At 35.2% G+C, this 13,348-nt stretch overlaps 1 long non-coding RNA gene across 13 annotated transcripts; it reads right to left on the bottom strand.

Moving 5' to 3' along the window:
* Window positions 1-4,219: 4,219 nt before the first annotated feature.
* Window positions 4,220-10,121, bottom strand: LOC147409413 (uncharacterized). 13 transcript variants are annotated; one of them, XR_015173677.1, is made up of 12 exons: window positions 9,681-10,121; window positions 8,990-9,076; window positions 8,573-8,887; window positions 8,351-8,463; window positions 7,028-7,102; window positions 6,851-6,936; window positions 6,544-6,648; window positions 5,480-6,082; window positions 5,283-5,392; window positions 5,076-5,188; window positions 4,779-4,909; window positions 4,220-4,508 (listed from the first exon to the last, which is right to left on the bottom strand). It is a non-coding gene; the product is annotated as an uncharacterized LOC147409413 (long non-coding RNA). The 13 variants fall into 13 exon arrangements; XR_015173682.1 differs by having other exon boundaries at window positions 5,480-5,627; XR_015173687.1 differs by having other exon boundaries at window positions 6,544-6,619; window positions 6,855-6,936.
* Between the last annotated feature and the right edge of the window lie 3,227 nt (window positions 10,122-13,348).

The following is a 13,348-nucleotide window of genomic DNA, read 5'->3' as shown; positions in this document are numbered from 1 at the left end:
TACAAGCCCATACTTGATTATTGACCACGTAATCAATTATAAAGCCCATGCCTTGTGTTTGGATAAGTCCTTCGAATTGAGAGTGGATCCTATGCCGTCCATCATCAATGTAGCTCTTATTTTAAAGTCCATAGAACATCATATTTAAGAAATTACTCAATCTTCTTGGACTTATGGTTTAGATCATATTTACTATCAAAATAATTGAACCATTGAAAAACAACTCTAGAGGGTTACAGAGGATATTTTTCCCCTTCAATTTAGGTAGGTTTTTTTTTTTTTTACGAAAGAAGTTGACGAGGTCTATCAGATCATAATATCACACATTTCATCAAGAGTCGTGATAAACTCCCAAACCTGACACTCTTTATACACTCCCTGACGTGGTAGTGATAGAACCATATATCTTTTTCTTCGAGATATACAAGGAAAAGATCTATGATTCTGCCACTGCCATGTTGAGTAGCATACAAAAGGCATTGGTTTTTAGCATCATATTATCATTATTCTTCCATCTATGTATGTATTTTGTCTAAGAGTCGTGATAATCTGACTCTCCCATGTAGCATATTCAATCAACTCCCCTGATGTAGGGTGTACCACAACCATAGATTTCCTTTCTTCGAGATACACAACTACATATTCATGGGGATGTGTTGTTGTGTATCCCGAGACGTAAAGTATATGGTTCTGGCACATCCCGCGTGAGGGAGTCAATTGAGTATGCCACGTGAGGAGTCATATTATCACCACTCTTTGGTTCAACTATCCAATGGATACCACTAGGGGTGCAACTTAGTCTAGTTCAAATCGAGAACTGAATCAAACCGATTGCTTTGGAGTGGTTTGGTTTGATTTGGAACAAGTTGTGGTTCAATTCCAAGTTACGAAAATGAAAAACCAATCAATTTGGTTCGGTTCTCAGATCAAGCTTGTATAGTACCGAATCAAATCGAGAATTGAAACCTTATATATATAATAATTATTATTTTAAGAGTTGGGAGATAAATTAGTGAGTTTTTTATGTATAAATTAGTGATTTATTGTATGAATTTTTTGTTTATTATATGTTTATTTTTTACATTAAAAAATGTTATTTATAATTTATAGAATATTGGCAATCCATAGAATCAAACTGACTTTAATTCAATTTGATTTAGTTTAGTTCCAATGAAATTTGATTCAATTTTGATTTTGATTTTGATTTTTTGAAATGGACCTATGTGGATTTGATTTCATTTTTACCTCAAACCAAACCAAGTTGCACCTCTAGATACCATCATCCAATTAGTTGACAAGCATCACACGTGCTCATGTATTTATCATTCAATCAAATCGATTATGAAGCCCATCCTTCTCGAGATGAGTCATTTGATTTGGGTAGATTTGTTTTTTCTTTAGAAAAAGGTTGATGAGTTTTACGAGAAGTGTATTTGGTTCCACATCCTTAGGTCCCACCAAGTTTGACAATGGGCACACATTGTAATGTACATGTCATTACAACGTCATCCAAATCATCATTAATGATTTTCGTAAGATCCATAGGATTGAAGGAAATTCATTTTCAGGAAAAATAAATTCCTTGCAAAAATGATGGGAGGAGAAAATGAATTTAACCATTTGATTGTTCATTGAACCTAAGAAAAAGCTAGGAAGGGAAAGTTGATATTAAGTTTTTTTTGGGGGTGGAGTAATCAAGAGAGAATAAAATTAGAAGGTGAAAATTTTATTTTTGTGCAGAAAAATACACAATCGTTCACCTAAAAAATGCTTTCTTCACACATTTTCCATGAGTAATCATATAGGTCCTTAAAGGAAAAAAAAAAAAACAAAACAAAACAAAACAAAGAAGGTTTTGTATGTGATGATTTTGCAATCTCTTCAAAGAATATTGTAGCTTATTTACAGATAATAAGGTCAAAAAATGTTACATCTATTAGAGAATCAATAGGATGTATTGTATTAAGGTGTATTTAGATGCACCGAATTATGTTTATTCATTAGATTATATGATGGGGGTTAGAAGGGCAATTTTGAATCCCATAAACTAGGTTGTGTGTTTGATACCAATATGAGCAGTGACTCCTCAAGGCGTAACCTCACTTACCTAGTGCGTGTGATATGCGGGAGTTGTACGTGCCCCGGGTAAGAGATCCCATATGCCTCAGTCTAGGCCCTTGCTCATCTGGTCCCACTAGTCAGACGGTAGTTATCGATAATCTTGTTAAAAAAAGCATGTGAGTCTATTCTATTTGAAGTCCTTCAACGATCACCAGTACAACAAGAAGAACAATTTCAATCTGAATCTCCCATCTTCAAAAAATCATCGTCGTACTTTTTTCTTAAAATACTCCGAAATCAAATTATTTAATTATGATCTCCAGAACATGTACTATGTTTTTTCAGTATCCAGACAATTCCAGATGTGAACTTTAGTATCACAGTTCTATTACCACCTAGGACTAATGAGTTACCCATGAATAATTGCTCACCATCTCTCCTATCTTTTCATGGGAGGTAAGGACATTCATATTAGTCAAAATATGCTTAGTAGCTCCGATGTCTACCCAACAATATATCAAATCACTTTAAAAATTCAACTTCAACACACTACCATAGAAAAGCTGCCATCCTACACCACGTGAGCTTATGCTTTTCCTCGATTTTATCCTGATTCTTTCGCTGGTGACGGAACCTAGCTAAATGCATAGGCTTCCGACACACACACAAAAATTACGTCCCCTTGGATTTCTTGAAGTTAGGTTTGGAGTTCTTGTTCTTTTCATATGACATCTTCTCGATGTTTGATTTAGATATTTTTATTTTTCTCTCTCGACTTCTTTCAATAATATTTGAACTCAAAAGGATCTTTCTTGGTATGGATTCTTTCTTCTAAATTCGTTTCTTTATTTTTATACATATTGCAAGTTGTTCTCAAAATTCTTCCATGAAGTAAAAGTTTTTTCTGTATTAAATCTCTCGCACATTTTTCAACCTCACAAAGGATATCATGAAGTATAAGTATAATTTTTCTGATCTTGAAAACAATCAAATTCCTGTCTTCTATCTTAAACTCATTGCACATTTTTTGGTTAATCGTCGTCATCTTTTTTAGGACAAATAATTGTAGATTCTACATATATATTTTTTTCATACTACTAGTATTTATCTTGATATAAGTCACTATTATTCCTAAATTATCTCGTACTAAAGAGAAATGAGCTGACCCAACTTGGGTTGGGCTCGCGTTGAGCATTTTTAGCCCAAGGTTGGGCCGGGCACGGGTTGATGTTTGTCAAGTCTGGGTTGGGCAATGGTTGAACCCCAACCCGCCCGAGTTGCAGCCCCTACACTCTTCTCTCTTTATTCTCTCAATCAATCTCACCTCAATCCTCTTTGCCTCTGCATCTTTCTTTCTTCTCTTTCAATTTCCCCTACCCTTTTTACAACCCAAGCCCAACCCCGGCCAGCCATGCCCAACTAATTAGCCAAAATCAAATGGGCTAGGCTAATTTATTACATATTATGTACATTTGAAGCCCAACGAAGCCCATAGTGGCCCGGCCCACTAATACTGTACCATTGAATGCTCGATTCTTTTGGTTGCGGCCCCGGGCCTTGTAATGTTTCCTCTTGAACAGGCCACATCAATAAAAGTGGCCACCAGCCAAAACCCCAAATTCTTAACCACTTTATTCATTTATACATTTTGAATTTTCTTGATAGTGGTAAACTTTTGATCCTATGAAAATGCAATTATTTGTGTTGAGATTTTACATTTTGTAATAAAATCCAGAACATCCTGCACTGGCCAGTTCTGAAATACGGTCCCCCTTGTGAAGCTTTCGTGCGATTTTTTACGTTCTTTTGTTCTTGATAGGTAGGCTTGGGTTGTTAAAACGATATTGCAATAATCACTATGTGAAAAAGGCCCATATTTGACGGTCTTAGCCCGTCAAATTTTAAGAAATTTGACGGACCCTCCCGTCAAATATGCCCGTCAAATATTCTCTTGTAGAATTTTTTTTTTGACGGTCCTGGACTATCAAATTATTGGAGAATGAACTTCAAAAAAACAAAAAAAAAAATCCATAGAGTATGACCGTCAAATTTGGAGGTTTAACAAACAATAGCACGGTCCTCTAATTCACCAATCACAATGAACGAAATAATATATTAAAAAAAAAAATCATAAAAAGAAAAAATAAAAGAAAAATCATAAAACAAGCTCCAAATTAAATTAAATAACCCAAAATTAATATACATGTTAACATCTTTGTTAAGATCGAAAATTCTGTCGAAGCTACAAATAACTGACAATAATTAAACTAAATAAGACCAAATGATATTGAAATTACTGGATCGGCAACATCTTTGGTGGAGGTCGGTGTTGTTATCGTTGTAGATTGGGGAATGAACTCTTGTGCTTCACGTGCCGCTTTTTCCTTGGCCTTTTTCGCCCTTTCCAGTACATCCTCTTGCATGCAACATTTGATTAATCATTTTCCCTATATTGCATCCATCGATAAGTAAAAACCATTCAAAGGGAAGAACTATAACTACATACTAAAAGAAGGAAAAAAAAAAAAAGAACGAGAACGGGAAGTATGATAGGCAACCAGGTTAATTAGATTACTATTACATCGGTGGGGAGGGGGTACATAGAAAGTGAAATTCTCGAACACAATGGTAGACTCAAAATTACCTAAAGTTGATACGTTTAAGCTGATTTTAGATAAACAAAGATTTTGTACTATTTTAATAGCCAACTTGCATACCTTCCCTTCGGATTTGTTCCTTTACGGAACCAGAGGAGAATGGTATCTTCTGCAAGCACATCCTGGTCGTAGAGAGATCTCACAATTTCCGGGAATAACTTCATTAGTTTGGCATCCTCGTAGCATTGGATCTGAACTTTGTACAGATCAATAAGATATGCAAAATAATTGTTGAGATAAATAAAGAGATTTCCAATGAAGCCTAAAGCGCACACAAGATCAATAAGATATGCAAAATCACTGACAATAACGATAATCTCAGACTATTTAGATTGAGCTACAATTCATTTTGCTTACCCTCCATAGATTTCATGTCCATGACATTCCTCACTGTAGACCAATCGATTCCCATCCCACTCAGATACGACTTGCCAACAACCCATTTCCAATGTTTGTTAGTTCGGCCATTTCTACAATAGATTTCATGAGAAAAAACATTGTTAGATATTTACCCAAAGAAATCCCTCTCATAAACACAAAGTGACTAGGTAAGGATGTATCTACCTTTCCAGATCATAGAATCCTCTTTGCCTTTCCTGTAAACTGGAGTAGCTAACCACACAAATGACCACCAGGTCGCAACACGCGGTTCAGCTCTAAGAGAAGTTTACCACCTGTATATTTTAAATCACAATGAGCTCCTATACCAAAATATGTTATTAAAACAAAGAATCAAATTGCAATTGTAAGATTGAAAATACCTTCAACGTGCCAAGGCACCCTACAGCGTGCACAGTGGACAACATCAAACACCCTACCAAGGAAGGGTAATCTCTTGGTCCCCATCACTGCTGATATACCCGGTATGCCCCTTTCAAGTGCGAACTGCACTTGGGCTTCATGTTCATCCTTGAGAGCAAATGACATTGTAAGCACATCTTTATCAAAAAGAAATCCTCCAAAACTGGCCACACCACATCCAACATCTAGTACTACAAATAATTATAATTATTATATTGTTGAACCTAGATAACCCAGCCCAATAAGGCTTAATAACACTACGCAAATCCTGTCCACAATGGGTCGACTGGGCCACACCCTGGCCCATTCACAGCATTATCTAGGGAGGTTGCAAGTAAAGCAAGTAAAGATCTTTGGCATTTAAGGTATCCTTGACCTCATTCCTCTCTCTGCTTTGGTTTAATGAATCTTATACTATCAAAAAGAAAAATATGATCTCAAAAAACTTTTGAACCAGAATAGAAGTACAAGCATACCATTGAATAAATTGATAGAGATGAAACTTCAGATACTGTCATTTTATTTGACCAAATCCAAGAATAAATTGCACCTTATGTGAAATTCTATAAGTGTGAAAAACAAACACAAATAGTTAAGTCAATCTTCTTAACATAACTATAGATGTTTGCACGAAAAAAATGTAGAAGAGCACCAGAATTGCAAGCAATGTTGATCAATGTTTAAATATCATATTATAATTAGGACTTAGGAAGAACAGACTAACTATGGCAACTAATGTTCACACATTTCTCTTTTCAGAAATTAAGTTAATAGAATGACCAGTAGAGCATTAAAAGTAACACATAAAACTAGGAGATTTCATGGTTTATATTTGCTTCTCAAATTCTACTCTAATAAGTACTTCTCAAAATTCTGTCAATAAAGCAGTTGAAATAGTGAAATTTCTTATTTGTGTAATTGTACGCACTCAAACCATCTAGAGCAATTATGTTCTTTCTAAGAATTAAAGTGACAATTCCTCATGCATTAGAGATTACTTATATAGCTAAGTGAATTGACATACCTGCTGTTGACATACATGCTGGATTGAGCAGCTTCACCTTCACCTTACTATTGCTTGGCCGCAGGCGAGATCGTTGCTGCAATGCCACACCCCATCTGAATAAAGCTGCAATCCACACATATTTTTAAAGGGAATTTTTTATTAATCGTTCATTTAAAAAACACTATGTAGTTCAGTGAATTGGCATGCCTGCTGTTGGCAATTCATGCTCTTTCTCCTAAATGGGTAAAATACAAAAAGTTTATATTTATATTCCTTACCATCCTCGACCAAATTAAGCAAACCAACCATGGAAAAATAAACCTACCTACATTGTGGCTTCATCATTAGGATGACTTTTTCTCCCTCTTTTCATCGTTTTTACAGCTTTTGACAGTGCGGGGCAGAAATGTCCTGGATGAAACAAAACACTCTCAATTAGAATTGTTTATACAAACAATTAGAGAACTTGTATTAGGCGAGAGATTGGGTATTAAAAACAAACCATCTCTGACTGTGAACTCCACTCCTTCAGATTTTGAAACCAAAGTTCCATTTTCAAGACAAGCTTCATATTTAACTGCATTGACAAAAGAAATAAATGCAAAAGTTCAGTCAGTCCAATTCATCTCACTAAATTGTTATTCGGTTAGATAATTAGATTAACTAAATACAACACAAATAATGCAAACAAAAGCATACAGATTCATCCAATATTAGCATATACATTAGACCTGCATAAATATGTGCATGCATCCATGTACATAAAAGTAGAAACAAATGCAAGAGTGTCGATTTACATGGATATAATGATAGTTTTTGAGAAGCATCTTCTTTTTTGTACTGTTGAATATCAACCAATATGCAAAGGCCCTAGAAACCAACTTGTCTATCAAAAAAAAGTTGAACAAAAACACATGCTGGAGAAGATGTGTATAGAGTGACTAAGGAAGCAATTGAAGATTAGAAAAATCTCTTTGAGATCTAAACTTTTATACCCACATTGATAGCATGGATTTCTCTTATTTATTTTTTTACTAGTGTTAAAACATTTGTTGAAGGAACGTATGAGTTGAAAGGTTCTTAAAGAGTGAGAGGAGACCAAAATGAGAGCAGAGATGAACACAATTGAATATATAAAAGATATGCCTTTAGAAATAATTGAATGAAGGAACAAAGATTTGTTCAACATATAGTTCAACCAAAACTTTGCGAGGTTCACAACATATAGTTTATCTGAAAAATATTTTAAGCCATGGTCAATAAGAACAAATTCTCTTAACAATGTTAAGTCAGTTTCTACTTACCACAATAGAGTCACATTTTAATAGGCTCATAGAATGAACCTTCTTCTAATTCAACAATTTGAATCAATCACAGAGCTTTGAGTTGCATAACTTCAACTATGCACCTTTTGGTTGCTTATTATGTCAACATAACTCAAACACAATGGAATAACAGATCAACTTGCAATTTTCGTGGTATTTCACTAAGAGAAATTATATTGTCAGACAAACTTTTTCTTTGTAATACATCATGCAATGAAAATACCAAATAAAGATATAGGCATGCCATGAAAGGGGCTGCAAAACAAATGAAAAAGAGTAGCTCTACTCTGATGGCAATCCAATGTAAGCCAATCTTCAATTTCTTCTTTGAGCACTCTCATAAATAGTCCCTTTTGAGTAGAAACACAGATCAAAGAACTACTTCAGAGGAGAAGAAGAAATGAAAACCGGTGCAGTAAAAAAAAATAATTGGATCTAGTGAAATCAGTAAACAGGTGTATTGCACAAAAATTAATGAAACCATCTTCATCAAGACCTACCTTCATATAACAGGCCAACAATCCAGGTTCTCTCTGACTAGTTTCTACATTTTCTTGAAATGTTCTTCAATCAGAGCTCATCAAGACCTACCAATCTTTGAAGATTTCTACGACTTAAAAGAATCTTAACTAATTAAACTTCCTTACCAAATCAATTATGAAAGTCAGAAGACCAAGCAAACTAGAGTCAAAGACCGGACACTAAAAACAAAAAGAACTTACCTATGTAGGTTCAAGACCCACTAGGCCGCAGGCTCATACTGCCACTCCAGGGCAACCATGAGAAATTGCAACGATTCCAATGGTTGAAGGAGGTTCGATTCCTTGTCACATGAGGAACAAAAAATTATAAAAAGTGTACTTGGAACTTTTAAGATATATGTTCAACCAATACTCATCGTAAATAGAAATTGAATTGCCATTATAACAAAAAAAGTAGCCAACTAATTGTTGAACATATGCAACCAAGCTAGAGATTTTTCTCCACTCTCTCCATAAGTAGAAACCCATGCTTTCAATGGCTGAGGTTACAAAATCCTGTTCTGAAATATAATGTTATTCAAATGTGACTACACTAAACCATTTTAATAGTTACAATTACCGTTACACCTTTGGTTTCAATGAAATAGTTGCAAATACCTTTGAAGATCTCAATTGCTGCATCACAACCTCCGTAGCTTTGCTTCCACCAATAAAATTTAGATGTGAGGTGTTCATATAATCCATCTGAATGATTAATATAGTCATTTCATCAGCACAAGACCCAAACAATGACATAATAGTCACAAACTCCTCATTTTTAAATAAGGTTACAAGACCTATTAACAAATATATTTGAACTTAACATCATGGAATTCAATTTTTCAAATAAAAATTTCATACATCTAGTCCATGTGCCCAGGCCTTAGACTTTCTAATTTCATAGTGAGAACCCAATACTTACTCTTCAAAGAAACAAATCATCGTAATCAAGTTGAGATATTTTAATCTAATTATAAATAAGATAATTCTCCTCGATCTCATTGAGAAAAACTGGAAACAAACTACTTCAATCTTTAGTAGATTAATGGAAGAACAAAAGTCCTAACAATATCAAAACTCAGATCTATAAAATCATTGGGATCTATAATCAAATGTTTATCTATTTTTAGATTTTTCTTCATGAAGCAAAATAAACACATTTGGAAAATAAAAAATCAAAACTAATATAATTTGTGAAATTGGAAACCCTAGATTTCATCTTCAACAATTTGAATAGGGTTATGGATCTACCAACAAGAGAGAGAGAGAGAGAGAGAGAGAGAGAGAGAGAGAAGAGAAATAGACTCACCTTAAAAATCAACAGAGAAACTTCAAGAGGTTAATGGCTTCTTCCTCACTCCATTGTTCCGTTGTTGAGAGATCGAGAGATTACTTCGACAAATCAGAGATAGAGAGAGAAAGAGTGATCAGATACAGAGAGAGATCGAGGGTGAGATGAGATCAAGGGAGACGGAGAGATGAGATCGAGAAAGATCGATCGAGAGCGACACACAAAGTGAGAGAGAGAGAGAGAGAGAGAGAGAGAGAGAGAGTCGCAAACTCGCAATTGCAGAAGTGAGAGTTGCAATCGCAGCAGAATGGATTTAATGGGAGAAAAACCATGAAATTCGTGGTCTAGTGACCGCGGAATTTGAGTTCTAAAATTCGTCGGGCTATGCCTAACAAATTTTTTTGTCAAATTTTGTGTTTTTCACGTAGTGAATACAGGGTCTGGATTTCAGATTTAGAATCCAATATGGACGAGATCCAATAAATATCCAATCCAATTTCTTACCAAATCAATTCTGAATAAATAGGGATGTGGAGCCAAATATTGAGATCCAATCAAATAAAAATATAATTCTGTAAATTATTGATTTGAATCCAGAACTGATCTTACTCTTATCAAATTGGTTCTAAATTAAGTTTATTGGTACTATTATACAAGACAGTACTTGTTGTATGCGAGTGGACTAAGCTTGGGAATTAAGACCCAAAGGTCTTATTTGTGGCAAAGGTTAGCACTCATGTGGACCATTGTGATCTATCCAATGGTCCATGTAGACATGCCCAATTAATTGAATGATCGAGACGGGCCCAAACAAAATTTACATGAATGGTTTACGAATTAAATCACTGCTCTTATAAAATGAGAGGAAATCGAAGATAAAGAAGAACAGTAAAACGAAAGTAGCATAGAGAAGAAGAAAAAAATCAAAATCCAATTTGGTTGTTTAGGTTCATCAATGGAGATGATTTACACCACGACTCATCCAAGATGACTCGATCTCGAAGGTATTCCAGCTAGATTTACATTGTGACTCATCCAAGATCAGAGTCATCTCCGATTAATCTCGGACTCGTCAAAATTTAAAATAAGATTTTGAAGAGATTTCATTTGTTCCCCACAAGAACATAGTTTGATGCTTTGTTGACTTGTAGAGGGACAAAATATATGGCAGACATCACAAGACTCTCAGCATACTCAAATCGCATGTCAAGCCAATGTTTCCTTTGCATTAGGGTAGACTTTAGTTTGGATAATAGATTTTGGATTTGGTGTATCTAATACTATCTAAGGCATTAATTTGGTCGGATTCAAATCCGAAATGGATATGTGGTACGGTTTCAATATCTACTCCTGAGATATCAAGGTCATTGGCTTCCATAGATGGAAATGTGGATCAAATCAGGATTTTGAGCAATAAATAGCCACATATAGTTTTGTAATATATAGTAACTCTGAGATCTAATTAAGTTGAATCCAATTCTTAGTAGCTCTCGCTTTTAAGGAATTTCTAATTCTTTACCTATGATGTGAGAAGTATAACTTCTTATTAAGGGAGAATTGATATCCCCACCTGATAATGATTGTGATAATCATCATTATTGTATAAGCGTAAATTAGGGATTCAAGATGATCCTCAGATTCATCCCGGATTCCAACATCTTAAGAGCCAACAACAAATAGAGCGTGGTAACACTATACTCAGACTTGGGAATCATTACAAATATTGGCAAAGAGTAGGGTTGATTCAATAAAATTACGACGAAAATCGAAGGGATTTGATCTTGTCTGTTTTAATTAAAAACCAAAACAAATGAACAGTAACTCCTTAAGACCACCCACTACAACGTACCCTCACTTACCTGGTCCATGTGATGTGCGAGCGTTGCATGTGCGCAAGGGAGGGATCCATATGCCTTGGTCCAGGCCTTGGTTCATTCGGTCCCACCAGTCAAACGTAACTTCTGAACCCGATAACAAAAAATAATAATAATAAAATAATATTGGGAGGAAAGATGTGTCTTAAAAGGAGGATCCCAAGGAATAAAAATAGATAAACTAGTTTATTAGGTAAATTGATTAATTTTTAATAAGGAAAATTGTATTTTTAATTTCGATATTTGAATTTCTTTGGTAAATACTACATCAGTGTTATAACACAAGTTTTGAAAATTTAAACTAAAAAAAGTCTTACCTATTAACATGATTGTGTAAATTTTTATGTCACTATCATCGCCAGATTTTTTACAGAAATCCGAAGTCAACATTGTTTTATCATTTTTTATTCCTCCAAATAATTCACACGAGAATTCACACGAGTGGTCCATTGGTTTGGACCATAGGCCATAAATCTTCAAACCTATTGAAGGGGTTGTTATACCATCCAATTCAATCACCATCAAAAGTGATAGAAGTCCCAAGATTTGAAACTCTCTACGACTTCCAGATGAACTCATAAGAATTGTAAATCATGGGAATTGAATGTCTACCGAGTGCCCTCAAGAATGAGAATATCGTATTCCTGACACTTGGCACACATGCAGCACTGTGGGACCCATAAGTCTTGCTTGTATATTATGTTGATCATTTCTATGACATACTAACTTTATAGTCAACATATAATCGCTTCACACGTGCGCGTGCTAGAGTGGGTCTTGGGCGTCCCCACTTGGACCTTAGTCTGCTTGCACGCGATGTACGGCCACGACTACTTGGCACAGTTGGGAGAAAATGGAGTGTTGACCCCCGGATTTTACATTTATGATGTGTATCCCTAGGAACAGACAGACCTATCAATCTACATGTCCTAAGGTCTCTAGTGGTCTACTACTACTACTACTTGCTGCTGTGGGACCCACTGTTGCCGTAGTATAAGGAGAAGTCAGCGGTTAGAAAGCAGTTGTACATATTTAGAGAGCTTCTACTAACACACCATCTTTTAATTATTACACATCAATCCATATGTTAATTTCAAAATGGTGAATCTCCATTTTGTGGATTGAATGTGACGAAATTTCGAGTTTGATACACTGTTCATTTTAATTCCCAAAATCTTGAGTTTGTCATTTTTAATATCTACAAATTTGTAGATATACCATCGAATTCATTAACTATAAAAGTGATGAATTCACACGAAATACGTGTTCTGAGAATTAAAATGATCAGTGTACCAAAATTGAAATTTGGACATAAGTTGTGCACGTTTTGAAAGAAAAAAAAATCTCATTTCAAAAAAGATTTGTATGTTCAGGGGCGGAAGCTAGTAAGGAACTGGTGGGGGCAATTGCCCCACAAAACTTTGACAAACGTTTACATTTTTAATTAACTACATGCCTCATTTGTCCCCACTCCCTCACCTCTCTCCCCATTTGCTCCCACACCCTCTCCTCCCTCCAATTTTTGCCCCCACAGAAGTTTGGGACACCCTTATATTTTCAACTAATTACATGCCCCATTTGTCTACATTCCTTCACCTCTCTCCCCATTTGCCCCCACACCCTCACCTCCCTCCAATTTTTGTCCCCACAAAACTTTGAGACACCTCTATATTTTTAACTAATTACATGCCCATTTGTCTCTACTCCCTCACTTCTTTAATTTTTTGTTGATGACATTGCCTCTTGATCGGGACTTTTCAAATATTTATTGGAAATGACTTAAATATCATTTTCTTCAACTACTAACTAAAA

This window comes from Akebia trifoliata, chromosome 2 (assembly GCF_017979445.1).
Source record: "Akebia trifoliata isolate Shusen 1 chromosome 2, ASM1797944v1, whole genome shotgun sequence".
Lineage (NCBI taxonomy): Eukaryota > Viridiplantae > Streptophyta > Magnoliopsida > Ranunculales > Lardizabalaceae > Akebia > Akebia trifoliata.
Note: the sequence above shows the minus strand (reverse complement) of the source record. Positions and strands in the feature narration are given on the sequence as shown.